Source organism: Strix uralensis, chromosome 14 (genome assembly GCF_047716275.1).
Source record: "Strix uralensis isolate ZFMK-TIS-50842 chromosome 14, bStrUra1, whole genome shotgun sequence".
Classification (NCBI taxonomy): Eukaryota; Metazoa; Chordata; class Aves; order Strigiformes; family Strigidae; genus Strix; species Strix uralensis.
In genome coordinates, this window is record NC_133985.1 from 18289672 (window position 1) to 18312410 (window position 22739).

Below are 22739 nucleotides of genomic sequence, written 5' to 3' on the forward strand. Positions count from 1 at the left end.
CTCACAAAAAATAGAGGATTTATCTTAAGCATTTTTCAGCTGCAGGTCTGCTGGGACTCCAAGGAAAATGTTTTCTGGGGTGTTAGGCTGGCACGGAGTGAACAGAGCAGCAGGGACCAGGTCAGCAGCTTGTGGGGCCTGTTTTCCTTTTGCTCCTCTGACTGCTTCTGAAGCCTGTCCTTGTTCAAGAGATGCATAAACTGTTGGTAGGTCAGAGCATGTGCTGTGTTCAGGCCATACAATGCTGCCCTGAGAGGTCACTGTCCAGAATTTTGAGTCACCAGATTACTCCTCCAGCATGTTAGTCATCTTTCTTGGATGCAAACTGGAGGCTGGGGCTGCGTAGGGTTGGGGTGGTGATGTAGCAAAGGGAACACAGCTGTAGATCTGTTAAGGTTAGTTGGAAGGTTTTGGTCCATTTTTCCTTTGGAAAGAACACTTCTCCTCCCTCCCCCCAAATTTACTCAGAAATGTCTATGTGAAATTTAGATTTTCCTTAAAAAATGAGAAACAGCAACTTTTTTTGAGATTTGTTGGTAACTCAGACATTGAAAATGTTTTTATTTAATTGGCAGCAGAGGTAATTTATTTATGCTGACATATTTCTCAGGAAGTGGATGGGGAGCCCCTTTCCAGCCTTTCAAAAGGCCACCCTTCCTCTGGGCTCTTCCCTCCTCTGTTTTTCCATCATCTGTGCATCAAAGCACCATGCACAGCAATGTCACTTGTCCCTCCTCTGCAAGCACAGGCTTTCCCCTCCACCATGGTGACCTGGAGGGACAGAAGTTGCTCTGAGGTACATCGCTACCTGTTCTGGGCCCTCTTGTTTATTCTCAGGTGATGCAGAATCGTGTTTATTTTCCTGCTTTTATATACTTTCATGGATTTACTTAAACTGCCAACAAACCATTGACAATCTGGCTAAGATTCTGGGAAAGAATTTAAATATTAGATTTGCATTGTGGGTCTCCTTCGTTCAGTGTTGCCTGACATTTGGGATCCCAGTGTGCCCCGAGCAGCACGCGCTCAGCTTCTCAGCAGAACAGAAGCTTCTCTGCTGACGTACAGTCCTGTCCTCTGGTACGGTACTGTATTTTGTTCTCAGGGCTGGGACTGCAGCGATGCTCTGTAATGTGCTGATTTGCAATTCCCTGACATATGCTAGTTACAGTGATACATTAGGTTTCGGGAAAACAGCCCTCCTAATATACATGGGAGATAACACACCAGATGACTGTTATGAGAGAGATCTGAGACATCTTATTTAACTTAATATCAAACCAAATGGAGAAACTTTGCAGCAACGACTGCCAGATTATCCTCTGAGGACCACAGCCTGGCTATTTGGCTGCCGATAAAACTACATATTTTTGTATTTACTAATGGGGGAAAAGTGAACTCTGCATGGTGAGTAATACAGATAGGGGCAGCTCCAGTTCCTCTTTGTTCATCACTGTACTGCTTTCCCCAAGCAAAGGTCAGTGAGTATATTTGGTTTGCTTGCCTCCATTGTAGGATTTACATTCATGAGGGTCTGTGATTGCATCCTGGCAGTGTGGACCGAGAGAGTTGCTGTTCCAGGAGCCTGTGCGCCTCTTTCCTGCCCTTGTTGGAGGACAGACCCAGGTGGTGGTCTAGTGCATAGGGAAGGTCAGGACGTGGAAAGTTTACTCCCTTAGCTCATGACTCAGCTTACCTTAGGCATGTTCTTTCGCATGGCAAGGGAAAAAGTCTATGATCAGGGCTTTATCCTGAGATTTACAACAGCCAGCCACTGTCAGGAGAGGGGCGATGTCTCTTCAGTCTGCCAGTGATTGTCTTGAAGTAGGTCAGTAGGTCATGCCCCGATATCTTTAGTTTCTTTTGAAGGATAGCACTTGTAATACAGGTGTTGATATGTCTTTTAAATCACAGGTAAGATAACACATTCTGCATTTGTGTAAAGCAGGAATTTCAGATGCAGAACAGTTGGTTGTAATGACTGATCCTTGTATGCTTTCCTTCAGGGTTCAGTTACGTTAAGTTTATTTTAATGAATATGGTATTGAACTTTTCACAGTAGGGTTTAGTGAACAGATTGGAAAGTCTGCAAAAGATATTAGAACTGGGTGAATAATTCATAAAGAGTAATTTATTTTATGAATGTCACCTTTTTCTTTTTTGAATTTCCTGGGAATAAAGCATGACTTGCTTGAATTTAGTTGTTAATTAAAATTATGCACCAAATAATTTCTGTCAGCAATCCTTACTTTATAGCTCATTTACAAGCGATTAGTTGTGAGCAGTTGATGTTCAGAAGCTTAGCTGTTACACTGGACAAAGAAATTCCAGGATTTATTTTTCCATTTTTTGATTAGATTATCATAACTTGCTGATTTATGCTTTGATGAGAGTAGACTAAGATTCCAGAGTATTCTGATTCATGAGTGCATGAGAATATTGTAATATTTGCCAGAATTTCCTGTTCTGGCCGGCTGTTCTGCCAAAATATTATTTCATTAGAAGGCAGATGAAGCAATTTTATTAACAAAAATAAACTGTCAAATTTGTTCCTGTCTTCCACCTACTCAGAAACTCAACTTCTGATTTTCATAGTGACCAATATACAAAGGCCATGTCCGTCATGGCAATGTTACCAGACTTCAGTGTTGACTTTTTCGTTCAAGTTTGCAGAGTGAATGAAGAGGAACTCTTGGCTTTTTTGTCTGTTTCTCTGTTCCTAATAATGGGTCAGAACAAGTCCATGTCAGGCCCAGAGATTATCAAATTTTATATAGGTAGATTGCTGGTTGGTGGGTTATTCGTTTTAAACCAACATTGACTCAGTCGCACAATAACAAGAATTAGTTACCTTCAAATATTTTTTCTGTAATTTTCACAAAACTCGTCAGCTAATGAGAACCATGTATCTTTGCACTTTTTCAAAATGGGAAGCTAATGTAATACTTCCAAGCACAGTGATCTGCAAAAATTGCTCCAATCTTTCTTTTGCCCATTATAATGGGCTTTATTAATGCACCAGATTGCAATATACAAAATTAAAGGCATTAGACATGTATACTGCTGCTTATTTGACAAGGTGCTGCATATTGCCTACGCCAGGTTTGCTGGCTGTGATGGCTCTGGCTGCACACCCTTTATTACACTGTGCTGAGGTTGGGGACTCCTGCAAGCTGGGAAGCAATGCTGACCTTGGGAAACACCCTGGTTTGTTGCCTCTCTTTCTAGTCTGTCTCGGTGATCAGGCTGTCATTATAAATGCAATTTAAAATCCCAAGAACTTCAAAAAGTGTGTGTAATTTACCCCAACTATATTTTATGTTGTTGGATGAGCACTGAAAGTGCAACTTCAAGAAAGCACAGACTGGCAGCCCACGCTCCCGGACTCAGCTGCTCCCCTGCCAGGTAGACACTTCTTGAAATAGCTTTGCCCACAGGGATCGTTTGTCACATTTGAATTGATAACTGGCAATCTGTTGTAACCCATGTTGCTTTTTCATCATTTTTTGCATGGTTGTGCCCTCAGCCTGACATGTGTGTCCCATATGGAGTCAGCCTCCGGGGCTCTGTGCCCTGGATCGTGCATATTACGGTTGGACTCGATCTGAAAAGTCTTTTCCAACCTAAATGATTCTATGGTTCTGTGTTTCTACATGCAAACTGCAGGAGGCAGGTGCCTGAGCTGCAGTGTCCTGGGCGTGTAGCTGAGCAGTGCTCTGTCTGCCACATGCACCTGGGTGACCACACTTGACTTACACAAGCTCAAGTTCTCCAGCTGCTGCGTACTGGCACATCGTAATTCTTTCTGATTACCTGATATTTACCCCACTCCTGGTTTGGTTTTTGTATCTAGTCCTTGTGTGTGGGGTTGTAGTTTGATCATAAGCAATTTGTGGGTTGTATATTTATGCAATGCCTAACTCTTTACTCCTAAGCTACTTCAGCACAAATAAATGATAATACTGCACATTCAATATTTATTCTCCCTTTTCCGGTGCAACAGAGTCAGAGCAATGTAATAGGATCCATTTAGCATTTGCTCATTTGCTTTGCAGAGTTCTTCCTGCTTTTTCTCTGTTTATGTGTATGTCTAGTATTGCTCTTAACTGTAGATTGCAATATGTAGGTTTTCACAGAGTAAACATATACTCAAATCTGTACAGAAGACTCTTGGTTAATAATAGATAAGATGAACATAACCTGTTTTGATTTTACATTGTACATCCTTAAATAGGGTATGTAGGGGAGGCACATCGTGCTGTCTGAAATGCACAAAAAGACAAAAATACGAGTATCTCTATTTTTCTTCAGTGCACAGTTCCTTACACTTGGGTCAAAGGAAAGAGGAAGAACAAATTCAAATAAACGTATGTGTATTATTAATGAGCCTTAGCTCACTCAAGAGGACCTAGATCTTATCTGTATTGCTCAACTAAAAAGATGCAAAACAAATCAGTGGAGAACAAATGGAAAAAAATTCAGCAAGTTAACTCCCTTCTCTTCTTCTGTATAGTAGTAGAATGAGATTGGACACCCACAGGTGTGTTCTGCATGAAGGGACGTGCTTTTTTAAGCACAGTGTCCAAGGTCTTTGCTACAGACATGTATCTTGATATTAAGAATGTTGGCTATTCTGATTTAGGCATTTCCAGCAAGAATTAAGAGTATGGTTAATCCATTCCTTGCTAAGAAGAGTTGCAGTCTTAACATGACTAGTGAGTGAGACAGAAGTTACTGGAGGAAAAGGTGGCAGATAGGGGAGTCTCTTTCTAGGCTTTTCTATCCACGTGTTTTCCATATGAATCAAATGCCTTTAAAAGTCATTGTAGTCACATTAGATAGTGTGATCATGTGATCTGTACTGGTCTGTATATGTATTTGCACTGCAAAGTTGCTCTGTGGTGCTAATATTCTAATTTAATAACTTTTTTCTTTTTTCCACATTAAATTCACCGGGGGCTCCTAATATCAGGCCCTGGCTATCGTTTTAGAAGTGCATGCCAGATATCTGGCTGTTCTTTGCATGCATGCTTCACTGAGGAAAGATTAGGTCCAGGTTTGAAAAGCAAGTTTACTTACTTTTTATGCATACAAATATTTAATGATATTTTAGCTCTTTTTTAATGAGGTGTAGTTAAGAGTCCCTGCATGTTAATTTTAGCCCTCCATAAAATTTGTACAAGTACTGAACAGAAACGTACAAATGCCCAAGTTTACCTTGGTAAAGCACAAAAAGGAATTTGAAAGTAAATGGGTCTTTTGGCAATTTTTCCCCTGTGATTCACTTGTAAAATCGGAAACCCCTCTGCTTGCACACATCTTTCGCTTGTGCCAAGTGTCTTGATTGCTGCAGAGTCACATGCAAGTCTTGGAGAACAGAGTCCCAAAGACCAATTGCTGCTACCTGAATTTTGTAGTTCTGGAGGTTTTGCATTTAAAGCCCCGTGATTGTTCGGGCGCAGGAGCTGAGCACTGAGAGCTCTGGCCATAGTGAGTGACTTTGCTTTCCAAAAGGAAACATTAGGAGAATTTTTAAGGTGTGATTTAGCTTCCCCATGAGACAGAAGCAATAAAAAAGGATGGTGCAGAAGCTGAAGAAATGTTTGTTTCCTAATTGATTCCTTTCCAAGGAAGTTAAAAAGGAAGGAAATTTGAATAGCTGCTGAAAGGAGAGTTCTGTTATCTACTTGTGTAACCCTTATTTTCCAAGGTTTGGCCAGTATTTATACATCTCTCTGCTGAGCTGTATTTTTGGCACCAAAATATTGGTTGTGATTTGCATAATCATGTGATTCACTTCAGTAGCTGGCTGCAAGAAAGCCGAAGTTATTCTTATTTTAAAAATGCAATTAATTTTAAAGCATTTTGCTAGTTTTTAGAAATCTCTGCAAGATGTGGACAAAAGCAAAATTTTGTTCGCTCTTGAGATACATGAAGGGACTTGGAGAGAGTCAAGTAAAAAAAGTTTTCAATTCCTGTGAGATTGGAGTAAAATGACTCTTTATTTTACTCCAATAAACTATAAGAATTAAGTGGAAACTCTGTAAGAAAACCCTTAAGAAAAAGAAAACCCTGATAAAAAATGTTGACCTTCACTACTCTGCTCTCTTTTCTTCCTCCTCTTTGCCCAAGGTAGGAAGTAGCTACCAAAGATTGTTTCTGTCAGAGCTGTGGTTAGGTGTCATTACCTGTAGTGACCAGTTCTACATTCACAAGCATTTGGTATTTGTAAAAGTTAGTGAGTGGGTGAACAATTTGGTTCATGCTAAAATAATTTGGTTTCCATGAACATACTGATGCGTTTATAACCAAGGATGCATTAGTATGTTTAAAATTTTGTCTGTATTAATGTTGGCTAATAAAGTGAAGACATCCCAAATGTAGTATGTTGAGGATCACAAGCCCAGTGTAAAATGAGGAGGAGTCTGAGCTCTGTGAGCCCACAGATGTTTTAATAATCCCTCTCTTCACGTTCTATGTTTTTTCCCAAGGCTAATTAACCTTCCTTATACTTCCTCTCTTCATCCTCTGAGATTATCCTCATGGGTTGAAAAATGTCATCCCCTTCTCATGGTAATTTACCGTATTTCTAAATGAGTATTAGCCCAAATGGAAACTAAAAATGGGTGTCTGAAAATTCCTTAATGAATTAAAGTGGGCTGAAGTACTTTCCTTTGGTCCCTCTGAAATGGGCTGGTGATTTTGTAGAGAAGGAGAATGGGCTGATAGCCCAGAGTAGGAGGAAGGCAAGCATAAGCATCACGTCTGAGGGCTAGAAGGATTGCCGTTTAATTTTAAGCCTTTGTAGGAGGACAAAGCAGGGGTGACCTGAAAAGTTCGCATAGCCTAGACCTCTTTCAAATGCATGTCTGGTTGCTGATGTGATCGGTTGGGAGTATGACTCATCATCATCTTCTCTCTTATGAGGCACTTGTGTCTAGAAGAAATCTGGACCACTAACTGAGGGACACCCCTGGAGATGCCACTGTGGGGCCCATAAGTTCGTGCTTTGTGGGCACATGAGAACCCATGTGAAGAATGAGTAGAGTACTCTATATAAGCATGATGTCACCTAGCCATACCTGGATTTTTAAAGACTCTTTCATCCATCACCAGTCAAAACTTCCAGGGATGACATGTGTCTGCCACCACAGGAGAGCGCTTGGCAGGCCAGGGGTTAATTCTCACTGCTCCGTACTTTGTGCAAGAAGCTGGGTCTGATCACACTCTGCTGTCATGAGACAAAGTGGCCTCTGGCTTTCCAAGATGGAACAGGTTCCATCCACATACTGTAATTCTGACTGATGGAAGGCTGTTTAAGAGATTGAAATATGGCTAAAAATGATGGTACTTGTCCTCAGGCTCTTCTGGGAGAGTCAGTGTATCTTGTTCTTTTGTGCTCCTTGTTCTCCCTACCTCCCCTTGTGCTTTAATGCTTTCCCAGGGTTTGTTATTCCTGTAGACCTGGGGCAAAGGGGCCGTTTGCATTCGGTTCCTGTGCTGCCGACTGGCAGATGCTGTGTCTGCGCCCACCCACGCTGTCCAAGTGCTGGTTCAGCTCCGGGATATTTGACGAGGGCCCATCCTGCCCCGCTGATGGCCGCAGCGTCGCTGCCCTCGGCTGCCTGGCTCGCAGAGGCAGCCTTCTCCACCGAGCGCAGACGTGAGGGGAGAAGAACAAAGCGATTGCATTTGTCCGTTTACTAAAGCAAATCTAAAGTGTTGTGCCATCTGTTCTGCAACTACATGAAACCCAGTGAGCTCTTTGGAAAAGGCAGAAAACGTGTTCAGAATCTGGGGAAAGGATGGATGTGAAAATAAGATGCTGAGAAATGGTAGAAGCCTGGATAACACCAGAACAGACCAAAATAACAAAACAAAAACTTGAAGTAGAAAATACAAGAAAGTAAACTGCCTTAAATTGGAGGAAAATCCAACACTCATTAGATTTTTCTCCTGTATCTTCTGCACTGCCTTTCATGCTTGTGTTCATTTTTTCACATTGATTCTACTTAGGAGAGCAGATCCAAATTAGTATTTAATAGTTCAGAAATGCTGTGATGCAGCAGGAGCTCACAACGCCGCACCCTGCCATGCCAGTGAGGAGGACTGGTCCCTCCTCGCTGATGAGAAAGGCTGAGTGGCTCGGGGTGACGCTGGCTACCCCAGCCTAGCATCGGGCCTCCTCTGCCCGCTGCCAAAAGTCACAGCTGTGATCCAAAGCACAGCTGTGTGTCGGTTTTCAAAAGCCAGGAAGGAGAATTGCAGACTGTGTGAAAAATGATAAAATCTGGAAAACTTTTTAAAACAACCTTTATAGCTTTGTGAAATTCCTGCTTCCCCAGAGTTCAGATGAATCCCATGAAAGTCTAATTGCGTTAAGCTCCTCATTGCACTGCAGTGACCGGCCGGAGCTGGTGGCCGTGCTGGCAGTGAGCAGCTGGAAGGGAGGGTTGTTCGTTGACTGACTCTTTGCAGCAGAGTAGCAAAAAGGACGGAGCATGTAATGACACATCCCTTAAGGCTCATGCTTTGTAAACTGCAAACTGCGGTGTGGTTGGAAGTGACTCTGATGCTGAGAGCCGCTTGGAGTGTGAGGTTTTGCTGGTAGCAGAGGAAAGGGTGTCTTGTGGTTTATGCTCTGGGCTTGGCCTTCAGGACATCTGGTTCCCTGTCTCTGCCATGGAGTTTCTGCATGTCCTTGGACAAGTTGTCCAGTTTTCCCACATCCCCTTTCCCCAGCGAGGGATGGGGGATTGCTTTCCTCCGGCACGGTGCTGTGAGGCTCCGTAGGGTTGACAGTTACCATAGAGATGAGGTACCTAAATAGAATTTGAAACCTGTTGAAGGAGAGCTATGAAACCTGACGGTGTTACCAAAAGAACAGCTCTGCTTTGGCTGTGTTGTGTGGGGCAGCTACAACAGGTTGTAAAACTGTCACAGTAGGTGTACGTACTGTGAAACCAGGGTCAGCTGGAACATAGACTTGTAAAAATAAAAAGCTACCAGTACAAACTCAACCCATAAATATGAAGTAATATCACTAGTTAAACAAATAAACTAAAAGAGATTTTTCTCTTTAGGATCCTCTGGGCATTTTCATTTAATGAAGTCTTTTGGTCTGGCAGGAATCCAAGACCAAGAAGTCCAGACCTGCTTCTGTTCTTTCTGGGGCACCCTGGAGCTTCTGAGGCTCCTCACTGTTTGTATTGAAGGTCTTTAATTTGCTATAAGATGTCAGCTGGAGAATGAAAACCATGGAGTTACTCTGTGATTTGTTTTAGGCAGAGGGAGGCAGGGGAAATAATGTTTTAATTTAATTGATGCTCTCTTTTTATTGTGAAATGAAGAGATGACTTTCAGGTATTCCTTACTGCACCATTAATTGTTTTTCTCTGGCTTTCTCATTCATATTAAACCAAATATTTAAAGTCTTCAGTCTCCATGCTGAAATGAGAGTAGCTTTGAGGTCCTGGTCATTTCCATTCAACTTCTTTGGAAATGTTTCGGTTTGGTTGTATTTGTAGGCATCCTGAATCCAGTGTTTTCAGTGCAGCTATGCCGCTGACTTGTGTAACAAAATAATAATGCCATCTGTCTTGTCTTTTTTTTTTATCCCATATTTAAACATCCTTTTCTTTTCTTTTTTTTTTTTTTTTCTTTTTTGCTGCTGGTTGACTTTGACTGTAGAGTGAGAGGAAATCTTCATTGAACTTGTTGCAGTAGTCATCCATCACTCACCTGAGTTGGAAGTAGCTAATTTAGGACTTTGTAAGATGTGTAGGTTGGTTAAATGCTCCTGCCAAAGCACTTGTTTTTTGTCAGTGTTAGCTTCCATTTGACAGTTTTCTGTGCATTCATTCCCTCATCTTCCCGAATTGTGTCACTTGGGCTCCTGATAGTGCTATCTCTAACCTGAATTGTGTAGTTAGCAGTAAATTTAAAGTGGAAAAGTGAGGATTTCGTTAACCTCCTTTTGTAATTTTTCAGAAATGTTGGAAGTTCATCATGAAGCTGAGTGGCTCACTGGCCATATGGGCACGTCCTACCACCAGTGTGTTCGTGTGTGTGGGCTGGGATGCCCATGAGTTGCTTGGAACCTCTGTTTTCTGGATGAGGGATGTTTGATTGTCAGGCCCTAGATGCCCCTGTGTCACAGATGGGTATCCTCATCAGCACTCTGGATGCCCTCAGGAAACACAGAGCAGCTATGTTTTGCCCTCCGCTGGGTGTTTGTTTCTTCTCTAGGCAGGACTTCGATATGATTACAGTAACTGACTTTGGTTTGAGTGGTAGAGCTGATACAGATTATCTGATAATTTATTTTCAATACTAATATTTTTTTTTTATAAGGGGAGATAACTGGCTTTCTTACTATAATATTTCCTCTGATCCAGATTCCTGGCTTGTAGTTCTTGTAACTATATTTGGACAATTGACTTTGAGAAGTTTGTAAGCATTGTTGTTGGCTCAAGAGCTACTAGTGTTTTTTTTCTCTCTGCCTAGTAGTCTAAATTAATAATGTCTGTTTAATTCTAAAGCAATCTCATGAGATTTACAGGCAACTTTAAATAAAAAAGCCACATTGTTTTATAGAAGACATGTAAAGAATGGAAACCGCCTCTTGAAGAACTTCCTTAATATCTTTTGTGGTAATAGTATTGTCTAAATAAACACATGCCACTTGTAAACTTACCAGAATGTGTGGTGGCAGTAACCCAGCTCTACTGGTGTGAATAGCCCACTGACATATGGTATGGAATTTGATTTCTAGTAGTTCTGAAAGATTTACAGGCTGATTTATGCTTCTTTCTTTGCATTTATTTTCCATACTCTCTTATTTTCAGGGAATGCATCCTTTATAGGCTCCATTTGACTCAGTGTATGTTGTGTCCAACTTGTGACTATCTTGTTTCTAGTTGCTGCAAAAAGGCTGGAGCTTTATTTCTGGGTTTTTTTTGAGAAAACTGGCAGTTTCAACTTTCACCTAAGAGCATAGGTGCTTTTTTGTTTTCCAAATAAAAAGTTATTAACAGTCTACCTTCTACTTCAACACTTGCTAATTTTTCATGTTTCTACAGTTATTCTCTAACAGTGGTTGTATCCTTTAGAGTTTTGCATCTGCATGTGAGTATTTTAAGTTCTTTTGTGCTGTTTGCAGTTTGGTGAAAAGCTTATGGTTGCTGGAGTCATAGTCCAAGGAAAAGCAGAGGGAACATTCTTGTTCAATTCAGACAATATTAAATTGTTTTATTACTAGCTGCAGCCTTGGAGGGAGTGGAGGAGGAAAACATCAGGAAAAGCACAAACAGCAAAAAGTATAAAAAACTGGAGTTGATCAAGATGAGGGAAAGACAAAATCACACAAGCTGTACTGTGTTGGACTGGATGTCCATGTAAGTCGTTATCTTCAAAACTGTCTGGTAGTGAGTGATTGTCTTTGGTGTTTTAGCACTAGTAGCCTTCTGTTTTCTTAGTAGACAGTTCCTATGGCAAGGGGTTCCAGAACTGAAGTGTGTGGTGTGAAGCCATACCCCCATTGGCTGTCAGGCTTATTGGTCTTTGTACCCAGGTTCTCTTTAGGCACTCTTCTTAGAACCTGGCTTTGCGTTTTCATTTGCATTCAGTCCTTGGTTCTGAAGCAGTTCTGAGCAAACCATGACACGTGCAGTAGCTACACTGTTTCATTTCTTAGTTTTGTCAGGATGAGTCTTGTAAGCTCTTTATTGTAGATTTTATTCTATAACCTCCTCTTCTGATTTTTCAGTTTGAGGCAGATCCTTCAGTTCAACCTTAAATGGGGAGAGCTCCTACATAGGGGCCTCCTCCTGGTTCTCCAAAGTGAGCATGTTTTGAAGAACCTCATTTAATTTTGCTGTTATGGTACTGTCTCTGAGTGGTTCTTTAAACCTGAATAATCTGTTGGCCTTACAGATACCCTGGTGAGTTTTCAGCTCCTGATGTATTTCAGAAAGGTTTCATGATTATTTTTTAAGCTTTTTGCAAGTTATTCCTCAGACTCTCTTTTGGCTTGCCTTATTGTGATTTTACCTTTAATCTGCCAGTTTATGACCCATTCAATTTTCCTAACTTGGACTCTTTTTTCTTTTTTTTTCTTTTTTTTTTTTTTTTTGGTAGGATGCCTGTATGCTTCCAGTAACCCTCCCTTGCCTTGCTGTTTAGCAATGGTGACTTTTATTTGCTCTTTCTGAACTTGTTTGGTGGATGGTATACACTTGCTCTGAGCCTTCAGTACACTGTCTTTAAATAGTTCGAGGCTCCCTGCAATGAACTTCTCTTTTAGGCGCCCATTTAATTCTTCTTTAACAAGTTTTATTCTTATGTAGTCACCCTTTCTGGAAGTGAACACTGCAGCAGAAATATTACAGGTTTTGTTGCTCTTGCCAGGTCATCAAACACAAGTGTGATGTGGTCAGTGCTACTGAGTATTCTCCAACGGCAGCAGTTCAGCCGCGCTGCTCACGCAGTCGAGGGCTGCATCCCCTTTGTGGGGCATGGTCTCAAGAGCTTCATGAAGCAGTTCTTAATGATACCTAAAAATCCATCCTCAGCACCTCTCCCCAAGACGCTATTTGCCCAGTCTCCATAGAGGTTGTAGACATTACTATGTGCTTCCTGCCCTTGTAGCGCTTCTGCTCTCCCTCAGTGTATCTCAGTTGCTGTTGCTGTCCTGGTCAAGCAGTTGACAGTATCACCCTGTACTGTGCTTTTCCTGTATACATGTAAAAATTTAATCTAGAGGGATTCTGGATTCTTCTTTGACATAGTGAAATGGTTAATCTGAGTTAATTCTAGGCTCTCTCCTCCACTGGCAGGCCAGTGTGTTCCTGTGTGCTTCCTATCCTGCTGTTACAGTGTTCCCAGACTGTCTTCTGAAAAGAAGTGAAAACTGTCTGATATGCTCTTATCAGTACACATCAAACTTGTGCTTCTGTACCCTCCTCTCCTTCTATTTAAAGTACTCTTTACAGCCTTTCCAGTACATAATACAGTGATAGTGTGGGAGAAACTGATTTCTCCTGTACAGACTTTATCCATTCCAGAGTTTTCCCCAATGCCTGGTGAATCCAAACTCTTGTTTCCATATCCACTGAATTCACAGCTCATTTCCTCAGCCACACACTGTCTTTCTGACTTGTCCTTTCATCAGACTGGGAACCTTAAAACAACGCCATGATGAAAACTCCTGATTTCAAGTTGCAACTTGACATCCAGAACCTCTGTCCTCATGCCCATAATGACCATGAACACCAACTCCTCCCCAGTGTTTCCTAAGGGACCTCTAGACATGCTGTGAGATCCACTGCCTTTGCTTTAGCAGTCAGATTGCCATATGGATGCATACACATTGCCCTTAAGGAATGCTATTCATTTATATGAGAGCACTTTAGATCACTTGTAGCAGTGAGGAGGTTGCTGTGGGTGTCTTTGGGTGGTCTGTCTGGCTTCTATTTTTGGGGCTGGCCTATGAAGTTAGGGATGGAGAGCCTCCAGCTTCTTTCCAGCTACAGCCGAGCTCCCACTGCCCTGAAACTCCCCTGGTGCCTGCTGGCTCGGTCAGGACAAGGCAGAGCCTCGGGATAGGCTGGGCTCCCTTTGCTCAAGCAAGGGGCTTGCAGAAGAGGCCCAGCTCGTGTTTGATTTTGCTTTTCCAAGGACATAGATCACCAGCTACTGCCCAGTTCCTTAAGCCTGGTTTGGGTTCAACTGATGTTCTTTATTTCTTCTTCTGCATAAGTCTGTTTGCTACTGTGCAAAGCCTAAACTCTGTTACTTGAACTGGAGGTACTAGTGTAATGTAAAAAATAAGGAATGTTAATGTAAAGATTTTTATGAACAAGCTTTTGGTTGGTTTGATGGGGTTTTTTTGGGTTTTGTTTTATTTTAAGCTACATAAGACTGCCTATAGGATTGCAGGCTAAAATTTCTTTCAGAATTTCTTTTTTTTTTGATTGGTTCTTTGTATGTCCAAGCTTTTCTCATCAGCAATTTTTATTCTCTCTATGCTTTCAAATCTTGGAGAGTTATCATACGCCTCCCTTCCTCTTTGTCATGTAGACAGTGCACATTAATTCTTTGATTTAATCCTTCTTAATAAGCCTGTTCCTCTAGGGATTAATTATTTTAGTTTCTGTACTGAGTCTTGCACTTTGTACTGAATCTTGCACTTTGTTGACATCTTGTACTGGGAGCCTACAACTGAGTGCAGTATAAAATTAAAAGCTCATCTCACATTAGTTTTTCATGCTCTCATTTGGGTAACACCTTTCCATGTTCATTCCTCCAATAATGGGTAAGAGAAGGAGGGTTAAAATAAGCCTGTCTATAGGATGTGGAAACGAAAACAAGCCTCTGCTGTTGCAAACTTTTGGTGCTTTATTTTCTCCTCACCCGTATGGGCATCCAGTTTAAGTAAAACTTGCATTTAGCAGAGAAGGACTCTACCTGATTTCCAAGCCATGAGTAACTGCATTGATCACCCCTGGACATGTGGCCGGAATTGGATTCTGAGCTGTTGCATGGAACAGTGTGAAGTGGGTGTGAGATGCTCTCTGCCAGGTGGGAATTTTTACCTGCTGGGGGTCTTGCTTTCACTGGAGTGACTAATGTCAGAAGCTGCGGAGCAGGGAGACCTGGCTCTGCCAAGGTGCACATCCTTCTAGGATGGTGATTTTGGGGTGAACTTCCTGAACCTGCTCACTGTGTGGTTGTGTGGGCACTGGGGCTGCTGGGCAAGAAGGGGTGGGGGAGCACAGCGGAGGAGGAGGTGGGAATGGCCCAGGCCAGAGCTGGCTCCTGCTGCCCTGCAGCTTGCACTCTGCAGCTTAGGTACTCCTTCAGAATATGAAATGTTGCTGCAGTGATATCTTCTGAAGGGAAGATTCAGGGTTTCTATACTGTAATTTTAAATTACTTTAAATGCAAAGTTTCAACTCAGATGAATTTAATATATTTAACTTTTTTTAATATAGTAAATCTTCTCCAGTTTGTCGTCTGGATCCTTTTATCTTGTTTACCATAGCAAAGACCTCGACTCTCTTACCTACCCATTAATGGATCTAGTCCAGCCCTTCTGAATTCGGGATGAAGACTGTTTTTGGAAGGCTGCAGTGATGCTTTGGTGAAAGTCTTTGGCCTGTCTTATATAGAAGGTCAGACTAAACTGCTTTAATATTTATGAATCCATTTATGAATCCTGGCCTTGAGATTTATGAATGTGACACGCATTGACTTCAGTGGGTGGTGATTTGTGCCTTAAGCAAATGTATTTTTGAAAAGAAACTTGTGTAGCAACCGTCCCATTTTGTGAGTTTGAGCTGAAGAGCTTTCCAGTCAGACTGGTTTTGTTTTCTTGCAGAATGTCAATTCATTTTTATTGCTGAGGGTAGGACTCAACTGTGCGTTTTGTCAGAGTGACCTCAGAAACACTTTATTTCAAATGGTTCCTTGTGTTAAAATTGGGAAAGTTAATTCTTTTGGATCTTGCTGTTAGCAAATTCATGGACTTGATATTCATGCTTTTCCTTCCTGAAAGATTAAAATTGGGAAACTCTGTTGCAGGGAACTGCAATTACTATTCCCTGCTTGCAACACCAGCAATCAAGTTTACAATCCCCCGAGTCTGCAAGATCTGCTGCATTTATCATTTTCATTCTTAACAGCTATTTAATAACTCACCTCTTTCCCACTTGGAATTACACATACCTGTGGAAATCAAGCCTAGAGACTTTCCAAAATGTTCTTGCTTAAGCATTATTTTAGCTAAAAGAACTGCTTGTCTCTGTTTAAAAAGCTACAGAATTGTAACAGCTCTTGCAGCTGAACTCTTGGGAACCGAGTTCCTCCTGGTGGTGGTGGAGGCATCCAAAATGTGGAAGCCAACCTGGCAAAGGTGCGCTGCTGTGTCCCTGCATAGCAGCTGCGGGGAAGCGTGCTCTGAATTTGCCTGTTCCACAGTCTCTGTTATACTTCTATTAGGCTGTACTCTGTATTTGCTGCACATATTTTGCAGAAAGTCATGGTTTTGTGTATTACCTAAACCGTATGAAAATGAGATTTACCTCTTGTGATCTACCAGGCTTCAGAGGTGAGCAGCTGCTAGGATGGGACAGGTTGTAGGGGACAGGGGCAGGAGATTTACTGAAGGGAAATGGTGCTCAGGGCCATGGCCCTGCTCTCCTGCACTGCTGCTGGCCCTAGGCAGACACTGAGTGACAGAGGTGAGAATTTGGTAATTTTCTTGTAAAGACAGAGAAGTTGGAAGCAATGGTTTTAGCATTGTCCACTGGTAAAAGGCAGGCACTGTGGCCAGGATGCTTGTCTTAAAATCTGCTGGCATTGCTTTGTGAAATCACTTTAATTGTGTCTGTTTTCTTGATGGTTCAGTGAGAATGAGACACAGTCTGTCTCACTATTGTGTCTCTTAAAAACCACAGAAAATCCTTCTGAGCTTCTAACATGAGTTATACCATACAGATGCAAGATTTGGGTCCAGATTCTCATCTGCTATAAACTCATGCAGTTGTCTTAACTTCAGGTTATATTGGCTGCAGATTTGTCCTGCTGCTATTATTAATCACACCTGCAATTGTGTAGTGACTAAGCTGGGCTCCGAGGACAAAACTTTATTTTTGGTAGCAGTGGAAGCGTATAGATGCATGAATGGATGGATACCCATCCTTCCTTGAGCTACAAGGACTGTGCGAAAGCAGCCTATCATGAAAGCACTCGTAGTACGAATAGCTCTTACATGGTGCTTTTCATTAGTAGATCTCAAAATGCATTAAAAATGTGACCTTATCCCCATTCTGCAGAGGATAAATAGGGGCCCTAAGTAACATGCAGCTTTCATGGGGTTACCCAGCAGGCTCTGCCTCTCTGTCAGTCTGTCTATGTAATTCCTGTGTGTATACACAATTATTTCCCCACTTAATTTTTTGAGAATATGTGAAAATGAAGCAACTTTATTGCAAACTGACTTGGAAAATACTCCTTTAGACTAACAGCAGCAAAAACATATATTATCAGTTAAAAACTTTTTTTCCCCCCTTCCCCATCCAACCTGGGACTGAATAAATCAGTGTAGCTTTAGGGCGGCAGCAGCATACATGTAGCACAGTAAGTGGCAGCATGTTCCAAATGTTTGCAACAATTCCTTCAGTACTTCCATTCACTGTAAAGAAAGGTGAATTTGCAGCACTGCACAATTCTTCCCCTGCAATGCTTCAGTAGTTCGAGGCATGTTCTCAAAGAATCAAATGCAAATATGACATAATAAGCTTTTTTTTTTTCCATTATCTATATGAATGTAGCAAAATAGAAATAAAATGCCAAACTCGTCAGTTCCAGAATCAATGTACTGTGTGATTGGGAGTGAATACATTGTAGAACTGAAAAAGTTAGATCCTGTGTGGGCAGGGGTGAATTTGTAAGGTCTGTGTTATGTCCTTAGTTCTGCCACAGACTTCCTGGGGGATCCCGCTCCAGTGATTGGAGCTCCTGGTGCATCAGGTCCATTCTAATGTAATTGAACTAATACTATTTCCGTACTTGACTTCAGTGTTGGGAGGACACATCTGTTGTTGTTTGGAAAAAGCATGTTCCTGTGGTTCTAAGACATAGAGAAGGATCATAAATAAAAATAATATGTGGAATTTGCTTTCAAATTCTCTGTTATACTAGTGCCAGTTTTGGTCAAATGTATAGCAGTTGTGTATTTAGGGTACAAGCACATTGATATAAAAATAGAATAAGACCTTGTCCAATATGCTGCCCTGAAGATATAAATATTTTCTCTTTGAAGTCATCTACAGAGTATTTTTTGGCAACTATACAGTGAAATGCAAATCTCTTCCCTCTGCTTCTCCGTGAATTGAGTGTTGGGAGGATCCCATATTGCAAATTCCCCTCAGGAGGCTTCATTGACACCCCAGGAAGTGCAGGTTCCTAACCCAGGCACTGAGGTTAAATATCTGATAGTTTGAAGCTCCCTTTGGTCTCAAGAAAATCACCTGAAATTCAAGAAATTTAGGATTTGTTCATGCAAGGTATGTCATATGGCTGGTTACCTTTTTCTGAATCAAATACTCAAAAAAACCAGACCTCTATTTACAGAAATACTGTTTCTAAGAGCTCCTGAAACACTCTGTTTTTGTAGGTTACTGATTTAATTAACTAAGCAGACACTTGGATTTTTTTAATATTAATTTCAGGTTTATTCACATTTAATTTTAGCTTCCTATCTGTATCCTGTGCTTGGAGATTGGAAAGTAAATCTGCCTTTATATGGCAATGAGAAACTTTGTAAAGCTGTACTAATGAGGAAGAAAATGAACATTAATTAAACTTGTGGTTGCAGGATGGGCTGAGGCTCTGGAGTCCTGAAGCAGCAGCTACATGGGTTACTTCATTACGGCCTAGAACAGGGAGCTGTGATGGGAATGGGAATGAGGAGACAATTAAGTCGCTCACCAAGTGCAGAGCCAGCGAGACATTTAATTATCCACAGGAGCTAATGCTCTAAAACCTGGAGTTTTCTGTAGATCTAAATACGCCAGGCAGTTTTTCTGTCAAATTAGACTTTTAAAGAATGTCTTTAGAAATGCAAGAGGGGTTGGGGATGTTGAGGAGACTGGAGAAAAGACCTGCTTTTCAGCTGAGCTCTGCGGTGCGGTGGCAAACTGTTGGCAGGTCTCCTGGGCTGGAGAGGAGGTCTCCATCGTGGTGGATGGGACTGGTGTAATTACCTTGGGCAGAAAGCCCATGTGGCCACTGCCATTGCCAGTATCTGTAGATCCTGTGGTCCTTGAAAGCCTTGGAAGCAGGTCTTGAGGGATGCGCAGGAGCCTTGTTACCCCCAAAAGAGATTAGTGGAGCTCTAAAGCCCAGCCCTGTGTATTGCAATGGACTAATTTGTGGCTTATCAATGTAATTGTTGTCTTAATTAGACAGGACAGTCACTCTCTGCCTTCCTTGTGAATTTTTTCCTGTGTGGCTTTCACTTCTAAATAACTGCCTTGCTAACCTTAGCAGAGGTTTTGATTCTCTGAACTACAGTTTTCTTTTGATTAAGTGTCTTCTGCTCTAGTCTTTAATGCAGATTAACGAGTGCTAAGCACTGCTTGACTTGAGTAATTTACAGCTGGGATGTAAAAACCCTTGGAAGGAAGGCCTGGGGATGTCCTACTTTGGGAAATAGTGGGATATTATAGGCTCTTTGCTATAGTTTGGTGCATCCCAAAGGCAAACACTTTTTCAATTAATTTATATTTTTATTAGTCACAGGACATAGTCGCTGCTGCCATCATTATTTAGCAATATTCCCGTATTCACTTTAGTTTCAAGTTAGAAGTCCCAGAAGAGGAGGGGAAGAGGTAACAGTTCAGTGTTTTTTCCAGAACTGGGAGCCCTTTCCATGGAGATGCTCAGTCCCACCCCTAGTTCTGAATTACACATCATGTGTTTGGCTGCAGGGTGGTAGTGCAGGGGAGGCACTGCTAATCTGTAACTCCTGGAAGTACAGCAGTCCTGGGATGGGCAACGAGCAGTATAGGATAGAAAAATGCTGTTGCTAGCAGTTGTTTTAAAACTCTTAGTTCATGAAAGCAACTAATATTCTTCTGTTCAGAACTTGGGGAAACTGATCACTGAAAGGCTTAATTCTGGTTTCTCATCCCCTGGAGTAAATGTCCAGATGATGGCCCAAGAATTTTCTGAAGTCCTTCTGGTCTAACCTGTGTTGAAGGGAAGGCACAGATTTGCTCAAACTATGCAGCATTTCTGGTTTAGTCATCCAGAGGCAGTCTCCAGGAAATTGCAGCTACTTTACTGCTCTCTGTTGTCATCATAAACTTGGTGGTTACCTGCGAGTTGTCTTGGCATGGTTGGCTGGCACAGGGGCGATGGCGTCCATGGATAAGGGCAGGACTGATGGGTGAAGGGCATGAGCAAGCTCGTGCTGCCAGAGCGAGGCCTTTATGTTGTTTCCTTGGCTGTGCACAACACTGGCGTTGAGTTGATGACTAAAAGCAATCTCCCTTTCATGGTGGCTTTTTGAGGGTGTTCCGAGTAGTATCAGAAAAAATGCATTAGGCAATTCATCTTGAGCTTTTCATGTTCAGAGCGCTTGGCAAAAAAATAACAAATCAGCCCCTGTAATTATCCTGCAAGACTGTTGTTATGCTGGTTCAGAGGTGGAGAAATGGAAGTAAAGAGGTTAAATGTCTTGCTCAAAGCAGCAAGGAAATGTGTGGTGGAGACATTCAGGAGCCCCACATATTTCTTAATGAATCATTTATAACTGTGTATATATTATTAGGTAGATGGCTTGAACTGTGGATTGCTGTAGGAACTCTGCCTTGCCATCTAAATGAATTTTCTTCTTAAAGTCTTAAACAGTCATTTTTTCTTATTTTATTTCATGAGAATATGTTGGGTAAGTCAAAGACTGTGTAGGATATACAATATATAAAATTTCTTTTACAGTTCAAACACCCAGTAACTCTTTCCTAATAATTACGACCAAAAATAATTTATGTGTTTCTCAGGATTAAAGGAAAAGAGAAGTTCCCTTGTAAGAGACAAAGTTATTCTAGTCCAAGATTAAAATGAGAAAAGAAATATTCAGTCATGTCTGAAGCTTAAATTCCTTCCTTTCTGCACTCCAAAAGAATTAGGGAGGATACTGCCATGGGGATGGACAATGAGGTGTTGTGTCTGTCCAAGAAGCAGGGTGTGGCATAAAAGCACCTGATGATGGCCTGCTATTTGGCAGTATTTGGTGCCACAGGAATCCCCCTGCGTGCAAAAGGGCCAGCACCAGGCGCAATGATACGCAGGCAGCTTCAGTGTTTGACCACTGGTTTTATGTCTTGGGAACCAGCATTCAAATGTCTCCTTTGTTTAGTCTTACAGTTTGTCCCAGGGTGTCGCCTTCATCTTCTCAGGGGGGAATCTTCACTTTGACCAGATGTTTTCTTTTCCAAAAGGCCACCATGCTGTGGAAGCTAAAGCTCACCTATAAAAGTTGCTCGTCTGTCTAATCAGTTCAACTACTGACTGTAGAAATTCTCTATCTGTTAATTTTCTTAGAAGATCTAAATTCCTCCAAACTCCCATCAGTACCCCTTGCTGCATACAGCAGCGTTTCCCCTAGGGTCCTGAAGTATGGTCTGCATTATAAACTAAGATCTAGCATTAGCTGATTAGTTAATAGTAGGTTTAATAACTCCAGAAATACATATGAACATGTGTGCAACCATGTAGCTTACTTGCAAAAAGCAAAGTCACATTTTTTTCACATGACAGTCAAGCTCTCTGTGTATTTCTCCTGGGCATATGCATTGTACTCTGTGCAGTTGAGTATGCAAATGCTTGTTCCTTCTTCATCTTTAGTTGTGCTTTTCTCATAAAAAGATTTTAAAATTTTTGGATATAATAGTTAATATCCAGAAGAAGGGTGTGTGTATACAATTAAAATATACATTAAAAGGATAATAACATAAATTCTGAATTTTTCATGTATTCCTCTTTACAGTAAAAGATCAGTTGCTGTCTCTCTGGGTTCAGCACTTATTTTCTAGATTGTCTCAGCTTCCTTGAGCTGCTGAGCCTGTCTCACCTTTTTTGTGTCTGATGTAGAATCTAAATTAGATAAGAAGAAACAGGACAGGATTTCAAATTCAGTTTCCGCTATACAGGCAGGATGGCATCAGTTTAAATTGCTTCGATATAATTTTGCTTCTTTAGTCCTTCCCCTTCAATCTGTTTTTGTATACATTATATATATGAAATCTGGGACTGGAAATCTTGCCTAATATAAGTTAAGACATGACAAATGAACCTGACATTTTTCCAAGGAGGGAACCAAAGAACATACTGTATTTATAGAAGTAGGAATATAGTTTGCTGCTTGTAGAAGAAAAATATGCTTTGTATGAGAACTTTAGCGTGGGGATAGAAGTGTGTTTAGATGACACTTGTTTCAAGCGAGGATACTGGGTTCAAAGGAGCCCAACTGGTTCTTCTGGAAGCTTGAGGTAGGGCTTCACCCAGCAGATGATTTAGCTTTCCAGAAGCTCACATACCAAGACGAAGTGTGTTCCAGTGTCGAGATGTTCTCCTGTGCCCAGTCTGAAAGTCCAGTGACTCCAGGGTCGTCAGTGGGCAGAGTAGGAAAGAACATGATGAAAGAGCTTCTGAAGATCGGATTTGGAGCTTTTCTCAATAACAATCTAAACAATTTCTTTCATGCTAATAGTAAGACCTTCTGCTTACGAGCTAAGAGTTCTTTAGTTTAAGTTCTGAAACACAGATGTGCAAACATATGCAGAAAAATTTTATTCAAGCCAGCCATCTCTGCAAGCCAGCTACTGGCTGCTGTGACCTTCTGTGGTAGGGCAGAACTACAAGAGCAGGCAAATGCAGGTGATCCAGGTGCCCAAGTTTTTTCACCTGCATGAAGATGATGAAAAGACTTTTTAAATTTTCAGTCTTTATGAGGGTTTCCCCCAAACACAGTGAGAATCGCTTGGGTGATGTTCCTTTGAGGTGCTCTGTAGAAGTGCAGATTTCTCTTTTTTTCATACCACGGTATCTGGTCCAGTCTGAATAAGTTTTTATTTCCTAGCAATGCACTACTGACACCTTTTTTAAACTAGTTGTAACTAGTAGAGTATTTTTTAAACTAGTTGTAACAGTATTTTGTCAGTTGAACCCTT

The 22739-nt window shown here is 41.4% G+C and overlaps 1 protein-coding gene across 1 annotated transcript in view; it reads left to right on the plus strand.

The window, feature by feature from the left end:
* The window catches only part of ADAMTS2 (ADAM metallopeptidase with thrombospondin type 1 motif 2), a 190776-nt gene that overhangs the window by 47740 nt on the left and 120297 nt on the right, over positions 1-22739 (plus strand). The window lies entirely within an intron of this gene.